The sequence below is a fragment of the Gracilinanus agilis genome, chromosome 3, assembly GCF_016433145.1.
Source record: "Gracilinanus agilis isolate LMUSP501 chromosome 3, AgileGrace, whole genome shotgun sequence".
Classification (NCBI taxonomy): domain Eukaryota; kingdom Metazoa; phylum Chordata; class Mammalia; order Didelphimorphia; family Didelphidae; genus Gracilinanus; species Gracilinanus agilis.
Window position 1 is genome coordinate 613,063,859 of NC_058132.1, and position 15,630 is coordinate 613,079,488.

A 15,630-nucleotide genomic window follows, 5' to 3' on the forward strand; every position below is an offset into this window, starting at 1 on the left:
TCTACATCAAGGACCTTGCCTCTCTCTAAGTCATCTTCCACATACGAGTCAAATTGTTATTCCTTAAAAAAGCATTATTCTTAGCTTCTCTACTCAAGAAGCTTCAGTGACTTGCTCTCAGCTTAAGATGCAAACTCTCCCATTTGACATTTAAAAGTCTTCTCAACCTGGCTTTAGCTTGTCTTTCCAAGATGATTATACAAAGTTCCTCCTTTAAGCAAAGGGGCACATGTAGAGGAGTCTTGGTTTGAGCTCAGCCTTGTTCAGAGAGTGCCTACCCTGTAGTGTTTTATCCACCCTGGAGTCAAGTATCAGGCAGATTCTCTGGATTGGGGAGATGCTTGCCAGTTAGGAAAGCTATAGTGGCTCCTGGCCTAGACCTACTTCCAAAACACACGAGTATCAGTATAATATTTGGCCTGCCCATCTGTTAGCCTTCACACCTGTAGCATGACTAAGCCATCTTCTTTCACAATTATTCATGCTGCATAAATATCAATAAACATGTGACATGACTGTATAGCCTTTAAAGCTCAGGAATTGTATCTGTCTTAGTTTGGATTAAGCCATAGGATTCGAGGAAAGTGACTGATAAAACATAGATTCTGATGATATTGGCTTGGGTAGCCATTGTTGAATCTTTTCAAATTCAACCACTATCTCTCACTCCTTTTCCTCTTTTGAAAATGCTCTACTAGGCTAGGGGGTACATAGAAAAACAAAAGATGGTTCCTGCTCCCATAGCCTAAATGGAAGAGAAAGCATGCCAAAATCTATGTATAAACAAGCAATAGACAAGATAAATTGTAGGTATTCAACAGAGGGAAGCCCTAGAATCGAGGGGAATCAGGAAAGGCTCTTTGCATGTCGCTGGGTCTTGAAGTTAGGTAGGGAAGCAGTGAGGTAGAGATGGAGGAGGGTGGACCTTCTAAGCATAGGGGACAGCCGGTGAAAGGACGTGGAATTTCTTGTTGAAAAAGCAGAAAGGAGATTGGTATTACTGGATGGGAGAGTCTATGGGGTAGGAAGGATTATAAAGTATGAGAAAATTGGAAAGGAGGGAGGGCAGAGGAAGGACTTTGAACAACAGAGGGTTTTAAAATATTTGATGTTGGAGGGGATAAGCAATCACAGGAGTTTAATGGAGAGAAGAGGTGACACAATCAGACTTTCACTGTAAGGAGAGATACAGACAGGCTGACCAACCAACAGCTATTTTACTAGTCCAAGTGTGAGGCAATAAGGACCTCCACCAAAGGCTATAGAGGCTTCCAAATAGGATTTTAATGTGGAATAAAGATATACAAGATATCAGAGAGGAATATGTATTAAAGACATGAAAACAATCTGCACCATGTCATCACACAGGGAATGAATATTTTTGGAGAACATACACTCTCTGTCTTGTGCCTTACCTAATGGTTTGGAGAAGATCCAGTGCAGAATTCAGGATTCCCTGTGGAGAGAGATGTCCTCCAGATGCACCTGTTTAGACCTGATGTTGCACAGATTTCAATAAGCCCCAAGAAATTGCAGAGCCTCCTGGATGATATCTGAAATCCTTCTAAGGAACTTATCCTGTCCTTCTGCACAGGAAAGACAAAATGTATAAAGGATGTCTATTGCTAGGATTTCAATAAGCATCTGAACAGTGTACACACACACACACACACACACACACACACACACACACACACACAAGCAATGAGCTGGGTCCAGAGCTGAATAGGATGAGCAGGGTGGCTGCAGTGCTTCAAGGAAATCATAAGGCTTTTTTTGCTGATCCTAAGCTTCCCATGAAAGCTTACATTTTACCACATGCTATATGACAGTGAGAGACAAAACACCACTATCTTCAATGAACTTAAAGATGAATATCCCACAAAGGCTGTAGAGAGGCGTGTGTGTGTGTGTGTGTGTGTGTGTGTGTGTGTGTGTGTGTGTGTGTGTGATGGGTGTAGAGCATGCTGCAACCTATAATGAAGAAGGAAGTCTGAAGAACAGGAGTGAAGGAACCATCAAGGAATTATGCTAGGAAGAGAAGATGGGCTGGCCACCTGTTGAGATTGGAAGATGACAGGCAGCCTGCCAGAATAGTTTAGTTTTGTTAATTTGCTCATGTCAATTTTAATTGGTTTGAATGCTTTCATTCTTCAACCATGAAATATTTTTAATTCAATATAGAAATTTTAGGAACTTCCTAAGTACAGAAATCTGTTATTTCACCAAACCATAAATTAACTTTTCAGTTTTCCTCCAAGTTCCTTATTAGTACCTTAAATTCTATGACATATTTTAAATTCTATTAAAATCTCAAGAGAACTATTCTGCAATCTGCATGAATGGAAGAACTTCTATTAGACCTGACATTGCACAGATTTCAATAAGCCCCAAGAAATTGCAGAGCCTCCTGGATGATATCTGAAATCCTTCTAAGGAACTTAGATCTAGTTAACTAAGTATCGAGGACTATTATCATTATTGTGATAGAAACGATATGACTTACAATAATAAAACAGGAGAGGCCCCAAAGATCTGTGCCCCCAAACTGCCTTTGGATGCTCCAGACATTCTTCAGCCAAGCAATAGAGAATGGCACAGACAGAGGCCCTGACATGAGTGGGTGTTCTGGTCATTGCTAGGCAATCTCAGGACCCGTGTGCTGAATGAACGTATCACAATGGACGAGCTTCCTCGAGGAGAGATGAAGAAACAGAAGTAGAGGATTTTAAAGGATGCTTTTGAAAGCTCCCAAGTGCAGACCATGGGACTGAACACTAGAGGGTGATACAAAACAGATAAAAGGCGGAGAAGCAGGACTTCAGGAATTAAAAGAGATGCCAACTCAATTTCTCTTATTTAATATACATCTCAAAAAAGGTGGTTGGGGCCAAGAAAGGACAGTTATGGAGAGAGGAAGAAAGAGGAATGTTTCTGGGAAAGGGTCTGTTTTAGCCAAAGAAAACCCCTGAGAAGAGGACGGGAAGGAGGGAAGGGACCCAGGGGGGCAAGCGGGCCTTCGCTGGGAGGGGTGGGCAGTTAAAATATTAAACTGTCTGGAGTAATGCATGACATCTGGTCCCCTTAAGTCAATACTGTCCTAAGCAGAATTAGAGGAACCAATCCATTTTGCTAACAGAGCACGGCCCCCAGGATGTGGGTGAGAGGGCCAATCGATTCTGGCGGGTTGCTGCGGCCACGGCGCGGTCACTAGCGCAGACCAATGAGAATTGGGGCAGCTTAGAGAAAGCCAATGAGAAATGGGTTGTCCTTTCGGGTGAGTAGGTGGGTAAATGTTGGCCTGGCCAGTTATCCATGTAGAGGGGCCCCCTAAACACAAAGAGAATCTGGGTTAAGCCCCCAGAGATGGGGGCAGAGGATCAAGGGTCATCGCTGTTTCATCTAGTATGAAAGGAACCTTTGGCTCAATTCTAGAGGCTCTGTTAGATCTTTATTGAATTAGCCAGTGGACTTAGGAAGAATATTCAGGTCTAACAGGGTCATGGGTGTCAGACTCTGGGTAATCAAATAGATATTTTTTCACATTTTCCAATGAAAACCTTTCCAATGAAAAGAAAGGTTGTATATGACAGATTTAATACACCTTGCAAAAAGCTATGGTTAAACTGGTAATCAAGGGAGGATTGATTTAGGGTTGCAAAAGACCTGGAAGGTCTTCTGTTTCATCCCCATCATTTTACATATAAAGAAATGACAGGTTCAAGGTCTTATAGGTAGCTGACTCCTTCGCTCTCCCTGCTTCATGACTGACGTGAATTTGGGGGTCTGGCACCAGGGTCCATGGTAGCTATAAGACTCTTACCTCTCCGAGCCTCTAGTTCTTTCTCTTTAATATGGAGGCGATTATATCTGTCCTCTCTGCCGTAATGAATTATTTCATTATTTCATTATTATATTCATTATTTCAGAGAAAGCACTTTATTAATTTGCAAAGCTTAGATAAATGTGAGCTCAGGATGATTACAGATTATAATACAAACTGCTTCCCACTTGTGTGTGTTTCATGTTGAGTATTTTCTAATGGGATGGTGTGGAGAGACAGAACAAATAGGCATTGAATCTAGAGAGAGAGGAATAAACCATGTTCTGTACCCGATTTCAAGCTACAGATTTTCAACTGTCATAGAATTAAGGGCACTAATAAGGAATTTGGAGGAAAACCGAAAAGTTGATTTATGGCTTAGTGAAATAACAGATTTCTGTACAAGAGAAGTTCTTAATATTTCTGTTGATTGGATTAAAAATAATTCATTGTTGAAGAATGAAAGCATTCAAACCAATTAAAATTGACACGGGCAAATTAACCAAACAAATGAATTAGCAGCTTCTATTTTCTAGCTTTGCCCAAGGGTCAAACTAATTTAATATAAATTGAAAATATGTAACATCAATCCACAAGCATTTATTGTTTACTATTTTCGGGGCGTAGCTCTAAGCCCTAGAGATACAAATTCAAGAACTGCCCTCAAGGAGTTTAGATTAATTCTGGAGACCTTCTCCCCCCCCCCCCCCCCCAATCTGTGGCTAAATGTTGTTGATTCTGCCTCTGTTAACATCTCCCCTACAGGTAGTCTTACTTAGGATAGGTCAGAGGCAGGGAGATGAGTTCAAATCTTAATTCAGACCACAGACACCTAATGGCTATGTGATCCAGGGCAAATCTCTAATTTCCTTATCTTGAAGATGAATATACTAATAGCACCTCTTTTATAGGGTTGCTGTGAAGATAGACTAGAGTTTTATGCCTGTATCTATATATCTTAGAATATATTTCTATATTTTTTATAATTCTAATAGATCTTGTAATTCTAATAAAAATCTAAGAATTTCATCTTAGAATCAATACAGTAAATTGGTTCCAAAGCAGAAGAGCAGTAAGGTCTAGGATATGGGAGTTAAGGGACTTGTCACACAGCTAGGAAGTGTATGAGGCCAGATTTGAACCCAGAAACTCCCTGTCTCCAAGCCTGGCTCTCAATCCACTGAGCCATCTAGCTTCTAGGAGAATATTTGCAAAGCACTTTCCAAAACTCAAAGAGCTGTGAAAATGGGAGGTTGCTCCACGTCTAGACTACTGCAATGGCTTGAAGTCTCTCACCCCACTGCAGCCCATCCTTCGCTCTGCTGCCAGAAAAGATCTTCCTAAATTGGTCTTCCAGGGATGTCCCCCACTCTGTCCTACAGACCCTCACTCTCTGCAAAAACAAACAAAAAAAAAACCAAACCCTAAAACAAAAAAAGCTCCCTATTGTTTTCAGAATAAAATATGAAATCCTCTATTCGGCTTTTAAAGCCCTTCCTAACCCAATTCTACCTTTCCTGTCCTGTGCTTGACTTCTTAGCCTGTTATCTAGGATACTGACCTACTGCCTGTTCCTTGACCAAGACGCTCCTTCTCCCACCTGGGCGCATTTTCACTGGTCATTTCCATGACTGGAATTCTCTTTCTCTTAGTTTATGGACTCCTGGTTTCCTTCTGGTCTCAGCGAAAATTCCACTTTCTCCCAGAAGCCTTTCCAGAGCCCCCTCCAGGCTGGCTAGTCCCTTCCTTCTGAGATTAAGCCCCATTTACCCGGCATCTATCTCTTTTGTCCTTGGTTGTTTGTTGGCTGTCCCTCCATTAGAATGGGAGCTCCCTGAGGGCAGGGACTCTTTTTTTTTTTTTTTTTTTTTTTTTGCTCTTTCTTTGTGTTTCCAGCCCTTAGCTCAGGGCTTGGCTAATAGTAATTGTTTAATAAAAGCTTGACAGCTTGTCTTTTTTTGCATCTAAGTATAGCACAGGTGCCCTGTGGCTCCACTCCCTCTCTCTGAGCTCTAAGGGCCGGGAGTGAACTTCTCTGCCGCCTCTTCTCTGGTACCCTGAGGGAGTATGGGGGAGTCTCTTTTTTGGCCATGCCTAGAACTCCCACTGAGGGGTTTGCATTCAGTTTGAAGAGCCCAGGGATTAGTACTCTCGTTCTATTTAACTATTTAACATTGGATTAGCTTTTACAAAGGAATATTTGCTTCAAAGATACAGCAAGGATAAAGATTTAAACATTTTCTGCAGTGCTCTGAGAGTATAATCCCCCCCTTTACCACCTGGGTCAATTTAATTTCGACACTGCATTCGTCCCACCAAGTTCAAGTTCAAAGTCCCCCTTGGCTAACATCCATGGAATCCTCTGGTTTCTTAGGACTCGTAGGCTGGCTTCAACCTCTAGCCTGGCACCCTTGCTTTCAAGATCCCTGAAGCCTGAACTCCTGGCTTAGGGGCTGTGGCTATGCTCTTTGATGCTGGAAATGAAAAGGACAAACAAACCTAGACTAAAACCCTAATCCCTTTCTTGGGGTCCACATGACCTAAATGAAGGACCTTCTCCATCTCCCCCATTGCTGTGAGTGAATAAATCCTTCATGTCTAGATTGGAATGCAGGAAAGAGAGCAGCTATCTTTAGTTAATGGAAAAAGGGTGCCCCCACCCCACATGGCAAGCCAACATGGGCACCCAGTTCTCCTGTCTCCCAGGAGCAGGACCCTGGCATCTTCTGTATGACTGCCTCCATCTGGGCATTAGCTACCCTCTTATTACATAAATAATTAGGTGTATTACATATACACAATACAATATGTTATATACACTTTCTCTCTTACATACACCTGCCTTCTGCCACTCACTCTTCTCCTTCATCCCTGTCTCACATGATGATGTGGCCTCACTCCTTACCAAGGCTGATCTCTCTGCTTGTTCAAGCAATCTCATTCTGCGCCATTCTTGCCCACTGGGTCATCCCCACTCTTTAAAAAAAATTTCAATCTCTCTCTCTCTCTCTCTCTCTCTCTCTCTCTCTCTCTCTCTCTCATTTCCTACTGCCTACTAACACTGCTCAGGTCTCCCATATATATATATTTTTATTCTTTATTAAATTTTTATTTTAATAATAAATTTCCACATAAGTTTTTCAAAGTGATATGATCCATATTGTCTCATTCCCTCCTTCCTTCTCCCCTTCCGGAGCTGACAAGCAATTCAATCTGGGTTATACATGTATTATCTTGCAAAACATATTTCCATATTATTCATCTTTGTAAGTGAATAATCTTATAAAACCCAAATTCCAACAAACAGATCTAGAGTTGGTCTTACCTATGGTAAAGGATTCTTTGTGTGATTTAAGAAAATATCTAGGGGGCAGCTGGGTGACCCTGGGCAAGGTACTTGACCCCTATTGCCTACCCTTACCATTCTTCTGCCTTGGAGCCAGTATGCCTACTTAAAAAAAATTTTATATATATATATATATATATATATATCCACTTAAGCCACACACACACACACACACACACACACACACACACACACACACAATGTGTGTGTGTGGCTTAAGTGGATTTAGAGACAGGAAGTCTTGGGTTCAAATCTAGAGTCATATACTTCCTAGCTGTATAACCTTGGGAGAGTCACTTAACCCCCATTGCCTAGTCCTTACTGTTCTTTTGCCCTGGAACCAATATAAAGTATTGATTCTAAAATGGAAAGTAAGTTTTTTTTTTTTTTTTAAATAAAAACTCTTACCTTCCATCTTGGAGTCAATACTGTGTATTGGGTCCAAGGCAGAAGATTGGTAAGGGTAGGCAATGGGGGTCAAGTGACTTGCCCAGGGACACACACCTGGGAAGTGTCTAAGACCAGATTTGAACCCAGGACTTTCCGTCTCTAGGTCTGTCTCTCAATCCACTGAGCTACCCAGCTGCCCCTTAGATAGGGGACCCTTGGGGTCCCCTAGAACCTGGAGGCACAGATGTATCTGGTTTGGCTTTGGGAGAGCTGGTTCTGCAGAGTATACACGCTATATGTCTATGAATCATTTTACAATCTTCTAAATTATTTATAATTCTTGAAGGTTTTTAGAATGTTATTATCAAGAGACTCCTGTCTGTATCTCTGCCCATAATATGACAATGATTGCAATCATGTCAGCTTCCCTTTTTTCAAGTAATTGATCCCTGATGATCCACAAGATACTAAATTAAGCATTAGAAAAGCAGTCTTGTACAATAATAATACAGTGAATCAATAACAGTGTGGCAATAGCGCGTAGCAAGCAGAAAATGGGATAGGAAAATTAGTGGCAACACAAATTGGCATGCAGAGAATGATGGGAGAGCAGTCATGGTCACTACACCCATACGCCAACAATTAGTATATAACTAGGCACTAAAATAAGTACCACCTTCATATGCGCATAATTTCATAAAAACAGCTACTTATTGTATTAATCACTGGCATCCACAACAAACACACTGCGTTACCATCATCCTAGGAATACAGTAGCAAAATTTTGGAAGAGGGACACACACCTATGGAAGGCTAAAATAACAACAAAAACACAACTAAAATCAGGCCTGGGAAAATAAAATTTCAATGAAATATGAGAAAACAAAACATTAAAAAACAAACAAATAAAAAATTGGAAAAGTAAAAAGAAAGAAAATTCTTCCAAAAATCTGTAAGAAAACCTGTGTTAAAGTTCAGTTCAAAATCCAAAAGCACAGAGGAAAGAGAAATCTTTCACAGACTATCCCCAGTGACTCTGGAGCAAATCTGTTTGAAAGGTAAATTGAATAATAATAAAATGAAGAACATAATTTATAATTTAAAAATTCCCAAACCATGAGAATCTTTAATTTTTTGATGTCTTTTTTTATTTGAAAATTTTAAATTAATTTAGAATATTTTTCCATGGTTACATGATTCATGTTCTTTCCCTCCTCTCCTCCTACCCCCATCCTGTAGCCAATGAGCAATTCCACTGGGTTTTACATGTGTCATTGATCAAGACCTATTTCCATATTATCAATATTTGCATTATGGTGATCGTTTAGAGTCTACATCCCCAGTCATGTCCCATTGACCCATGTGATCAAGCAGTTGTTTTTCTTCTGTGTTTCTACTTCCACAGTTCTTTCTCTGGATGTGAATAGCATTCTTTTCATGGGAATCTTTAAAAAATAATCCTAAGCAGATATTCATACATGGAAGTCCCTGGGAGAATTATGCCACCCATGAGAAACCAGAGTCCTGAGGGGGTGGCTTCTCAATGTTAAGCAATATTAATAGCAAACTCATTGACTTTTGTAGGCAAAAATCACACTAGTCTTTTACCTTTATAGCTTTTGACTGGTTTTCTTAAAACTTATCTCATTGGGTTCAAAAGAAAAAAAAATGTGTGTAATTTTAATATATATACACACAGATTATCATAATAATATCAAATATATTTTTATCAGCTCCATTCTCATTCAAACTCTGCTAGAGGTAAAAACAAACTTCCTCTTTAAAAAGGGTCTGGCTTCTCTTTCAGTTCTGCTTTGAATATCTATATAGTCACCCAATTTTATGTTATATAGCCATCCAGGTTTCTTAATAGTTTCAAACAGATTAGGAACAAGGTCAAGCAGCTAGAAGAATAATGCTTCCAAATAACTAGCTGCTTTGGCTTCCATTGAGAGGGGGAAAATGTCCCTTCCCACTATATTACTACTCCCATTGGGTTCAAGGTGAAATAGTAGGAGTTTTCCTGATTTAAGAATGGAGTGAAGGAAAAACCCAATGCCTTGGAGGTGTAGGTATCTCCCATCCCAGTGCTGTCTGCCAACGTTCATTGGTTCCCCCTTTTGGTCACACTACCATGGCTTTGCTCTGTTCTCCTTCATACCTGGTCAACACCTCAGGCCCAGTCCAGTCCACCTCATCCCACTGTCCTCTTCTCCCCTGCTCCCACACCCCGGCAAGCAGGGAGAAGACCAGGATGGATGCCAGCCAATAGAGAATCTTTCTCCATTCTCAGTCCACCTATCTGACCGCCCAGTGGAAATCTTTTCAAGGTTAAAAACCACAGAAACATACCAAGTAGAAACTTTTGATCCACCAAGAATCCATGGTAAAGGATGGCAGGATGGGAGGGTAATCTGTGCCTAGACAGGGGCTATTATGTATTGCACTTTAAACAAATGGAATGGATAAATGGAATAGAATGCATTTTCTTCCTAATGTCACTGGGCTAGTGAGATTAGGCTTGACTTAGACATACTTCAATTTTTGGGGGGAGGGGGTGGAGGTGTGATGTTAAAAGGACCATAGCTTTAATTGGAGACTTCAGTGCAATTAAAAAAATATTTCCAGAGAGAGAATTGTTAGAGTTGGATGGATACGGATCAAAGCAGACTATCTTTCACATTGATGTATTTATGGTTTTATTTTGGTGTTTCGGTTTTATATGAGTGTGTTCTTACAACAAGGACTGACATGGAAGTGTGTTTTGCATGATAATAAAAATAAAATAAACACTGTAATCAATTTTAGAACCTTACATTTGAATGAAGGACAATAATCTCAGTTTTGGAAGCCATGTTTACTGTGTCAATAAGAAAAACATTTATTCTTTTGAAAATCCTTAGATAGCTGAGAATAAGCACCTCACTTCTAGAGGCATCTAAGTAGCATGGTGGATAGAGTGTTAGGTCTTGAGTCTGGATCTGGGTTCATATATGACACCAGATATTCCCTAGTTGTGTGACTCTGAGCAAGTCACTTAATCCTGATTGCCCAGCCCTTGCTGCTCTTTTATCTTAGAAGTGATAACAATTAAAAAAAATAAAACCACTTTTCCCTCCTAATAGGTGTCATCTCAATTTGAGAATAATAATTTGATAAACATTGATTAAGTACCTACTATGTGCCAAGCACTGTGCTAAGAGCTGGAGATGTAAGAAGAATCAAAACACATCTTCAAGGAGCTTGCAATCTAATGGGAGAGGCAAAGTGCAAACAAATGTGTACAAAGCAAGCTCTATACAGGATGAATAGGAGATAAATTAACAGAGGTAAAGCACTGGAATCAAGAGAGGTAGAAGAAGGATTCCTGTAAGAGGTAGAATTTTAGTTGAATTTTAAAGAAAACCAAAAAGGGCCAAAAAGTCAGAGAGTGATCTAGGCACTGGGGACATGAGAAGGCCATTCCACTGGAACAAAGAGCACTTATTGAGGACTTTCCATCAAAGAAGATGGAGAAGTGGCTAATTAATATTTGACCTAAATGAGAGGTTTAATGAGAAAGGATTGCCAACTTCCATTGGCCCAAAGATTCACTGGGGGGCTAATCTATAGTGTCCAAGTCACAGGTGTGTGTGAAAAGCAAAGAGTAGCAGATCTCTAATTAGAAACCTGATGATCACATCCTGGGCATGATGCCCAGACAGGTGGTGTGAGTTATCATCACTGGAAAGAATTGAGGTGTGAACCTTGTCAAAAGTTTCTATTTCCCTTCACCTCAGGGTTGTGTCAATCACTAAGCCTCCACTGAAGTGGAGCCCTGACAATCTATGGATCAAATGTTCATGTCTGTGCAGACTCAGAGTGGATTCAAAAAAGGAGCAGATGGGTTGTTAGAAAGTTTTTATTAAACTTTCAGGGTTAGCCAGAGACAAAATGGAAAGAGGGGAGTTCACTGAATGAGAATTACATTGACCACTTTTGCCACTAATTAGCACCTCCTAAAGCTCATTCAATAGTTCTCCTTTAAAAATTTTGGAGTTGTATCATTTAGTGCATATATATTAACTATTGATATTACTTCATTGTCTGTAGTATCTTTTAGCAAGATGAAATTTCCTTCCTTATCTCTTTTAATCAGATCTGTTTTTGCTTTAGTTTTGTCTGAAGTCATGACTGATACTTCTGCTTTTTTTAAAATCTCAGGTTGAAGCCCAATAGATTCTGCTCCATCCCCTTACCTTTACTCTGTGTCTATTTCTCTTCCTTTATTGTGTTTCTTGTGTAGTCAACCTGCAGGTACAAGATATTTTTGCATGGGTTTGAGCACCTGAAAGGGAAACCATGAACTGGGGGAATATGGGTGGAAGGATTAAAGATTAAGGTTGGAAGGACATAAAGAGAGAGAATAGACAGAGACACAGGATTCATCAGCATCATGTTGAGCTTGTCAGCTTCTCCTCTGATGATCAGGGAGAGAGAGAGCATGAGGGAGCTGATCTGTTTATCAAGGATAGTTGCACAAGGTGAAGTAGCAAGGTGTCCATCACCCATCTGGTGCATCAAAAGTTTTAATAGGTTAATGACAAAGCCAAAAGAATGGGTGATAACAAAATGGATCCACCAGGTATCTAGGACAGGATTCTTGGAAGTTGGCACCAGTCTTATCTTAGGAATGCAGATATGAATCTTTGACATTCCAAAGGATCCTAAAACTTGTCTGTCAGCTTACACACAAGAGATAACGGCAGAGGTTTGGCTTTTAAGATCAACAAAATTTAACCCCATCTAAATTTAAAGACTCAGCAATTAATCATGTGAAATATTAGAAACATATCCGTAAGTCTGGAGTTTGGTCCATGAGCACTTTGCTCATTAGAGTCAGCTTTTGAATACATCTTTTAATATTTTCACGATTTGTTATAACTGAAACCCTACATCTCATGCACAAAATATCATAGGATTCTGGTTTTTAATACACTTTTCTAGCTACTTCAGTTTTATGGGTGAGTTCATCCCATTCACATTCAAAGCCTTGATTACTAACTGTGTATTCTCATTTGTCTTACTTTCCCCTCTTTATCTTGCTCTTTCTCCTTTCACTCTGTCCCTTCTCACAAGTATTTTGCTTTTAATCACCCCACCCTTTTTTTTTTAATTATTCTGCTTCTTGTATTATGCCCCTTCTATTTCTCTACAGGGTAAGATAGGATTCTATACCTGGATGAGTATGGTTGTTATTCCCTCTCTGAGCTAGTTACTGCCCATCACCACCCTGATACTACACTCCACTGTAATAGTTTTTCATGCCTCTTTAGGTGAGATAATTTACCCGATTCCACCTCCCCCTACCCCTTTCTTTTAGTCCAATTCTTTTTTTCACTCCTTAATTATGTCTTCTGTCTATGTATACTCCTTTCTAACTGCTCTAATGATGATTTAAAATTTTAAGAATTACAAATATCACCTCTCCATGCAGGAATACATACAGTTTTCTGAATCCCTTAAATTTTCTTTTTCTTCTTTATCTTTTTACGATTCTCTTGGGTCTTGTGTTTGGACATCAAATTTTCTGTTTAGTTTCTGTTTTTTTTTTCCCATCAGGAATGCTTGGAAATCTTCTATTTTACTTAATGGCCATTTTTTCCCCTTGAAAGAATATATTCAGTTATGCTGAATAGATGATTCTAGGTTGTAAACCTAGATTTTTTTGCCTTCTGGAATATCATATTAAGATCCTTTGATGTGCAGACTGCTATGTTCTATGTAACCCTGACTGTAGCTCTATGGTATTTGAATTGTTTCTTTCTGGCTTCTTGCAGTATTTTCTCCTTGGCTTTGGGGAGAGAACTCTTAAAATTATAATATTCCTGGGAGTTGTCATTTGGAGATTTATTTCTGGAGGTAATCTGTGGATTCCTTTAATTTCTACTTTACTCTCTTGTTCAAGAATATTAGGGCAGTTTTCTTTGATAATTTCTTCTATTATGACGTCCAGGCTTTTTTTTTTTTTTAATCATGGCTTTCAGGTAGTCCAATAATTCTTAAATTGTCTCTCCTAGATCTATTTTCCAGGTAAGTTATTTTTTCAATGAGATATTTCATGTTTTCTTTGCTTTTTTAAAAAAAGATCTTTTGATTTTCTTATATTATTTCTTGATGTCTCATGAAGGCATCAGCTTCTAGTTGCCCAATTCTAATTTTTAAGGAGTGACTTTCTTTCATGAGTTTTTGAATAATCTTTTTCATTGACCAATTCTGCTGTTATTTTTTCTTGCACTGCTTTCATTTCTCTTCCCCATTTTTCCTCTGCCTCTCTTAATTGATGTTTAAAACCCTTTTTGAACACTTTCAGAGCCCAAGACCAATTCATATTTTTCTTTGAAATTTTTTTGAAATTTTGTGTGTGTATGCATTGCTTTCACTGTCCCCTAATGTGTTTTTGCCTTACTCTTCTTTGTCATCATTAAAATTTTCTATGGTCAAGTATTTTTTAAAAATATTTGCTTATTTCCCCAGCCTTTTCCTTAACTTTCACTTTCATCTTAAAGGTGGGCTTCATTCTCAAGGTAGAGAGGGCACTCTCTTAAACTTTAGTTTTTCCTTGTTGCTCTATTTCTGCCTTGCAAGGGGATTTAGGACCTCACTGCAGGCTTGGACTAGGGCTTAGAACTTTAAGGAGCAGGTGGGATTGCACTGGTGTTGTCTTAGGAAGGGTCTCAGGGTCTCATTGACTTGGGCTTGGGTTAAGAACCTAGAACAGTAGTATGGGTGGGGAGGGGCTTGCTGTTGACTTGCTCTGTACTCCTTGGTGTTGCCTCTTGTGGGCTATGTTCCCCTCTTACTCCAGGGACCCAGAAACTCTCTGCCTACCTTTCAAGTTGTTCTTTGCATGAAAGTTGCTTTATTCTGTCTCCTTGTTGGTTCTTTCACTCCATTATTTGTTTTGAGGTATTATTTTAAGGTTGGTTGGAGGATTCTCATAGTGGTTCGAGTTTCCCCTATTTCTACTTTACATCTTGGTTCTTCTCCCATAGCAGTTTGTGGGCTTTTCTAATTAGTACCTCAAAATCACCAAAACTTCTTTCTGGAAGGTAGAAACACTTGTAAGGATGGAGGAATTCTGAAAGGACAGTTAGTTTCATCTTCAACAACATGAGCGGGGGTTTTCTCTTCTCCACCTGCCCTTAGCACAGTGCCTGGAACATAGTAAGCACTATATAAATGCTAATTATTATTATTATACCTGTGTTGGTGACCAAGAATCTGCTGCAGTGGATTGGACCACTGATTGCTCAGAGTGAGGGAGGTCTTGAAAATCATAAAATAAAAACATTTAAAAATGTGACCTAGGCACAACTAGATAACACAATGGACAGAGCTCTTGGAGTCAGGAGGACCTGGGTTCAAATCTGACCTCAGATATTTCCTAGCTGTGTGATCCCTGGGCAAATCACTTAACTCCAAATGCCTAGCTCTTGCCACTCTTCTGTCTTAGGATTGATGCTAAGACAAAAGATAAGGTTTTTTAAAAATTGACCTGTGATTTCTTTGGTAGATAGAACTGGGAAAGGGGTTAGATTCCCACTACCAAGGCAGTTTGGCACTTACTCTACAATTTATAGTTTTAGCTTTCTGGGTGGTTGAGATGTTAAGTGTCTTGTTCAATATCCTACAGCCAGTCAAGTGTCCAAGGCAGGTCTTAAAGTTAGGTCTTCCTGATTCTGGAGCCAGTTTTTTTATCCACTACACCACAATGGCTTTCAAAAGATTTAATTAAAAAAAAAAGACAAAAAGGACTTCATGGAGTGAAAATTTTTCCATAAAGAAACAATGGCTATTACCCTGGAAACAAAAGGTTTTCATTTCTAGGAAAAGAAAGGAGCTGACAAAGATTTTGAGAACTTCATTTAGTAGAGAATTTCAGTCACAGACAGATACAATGGAAGAGTTTTGTTAGCATGAGAAAAGGAGTCAGTAAAGCTACAAAACAGAAGCCAGCGAGAAGAGCACAGATGAAGACAGAAGGAAAGGCATGGAAGGATGTGTACAAAGGGCTGTGCCAGGAAATCAG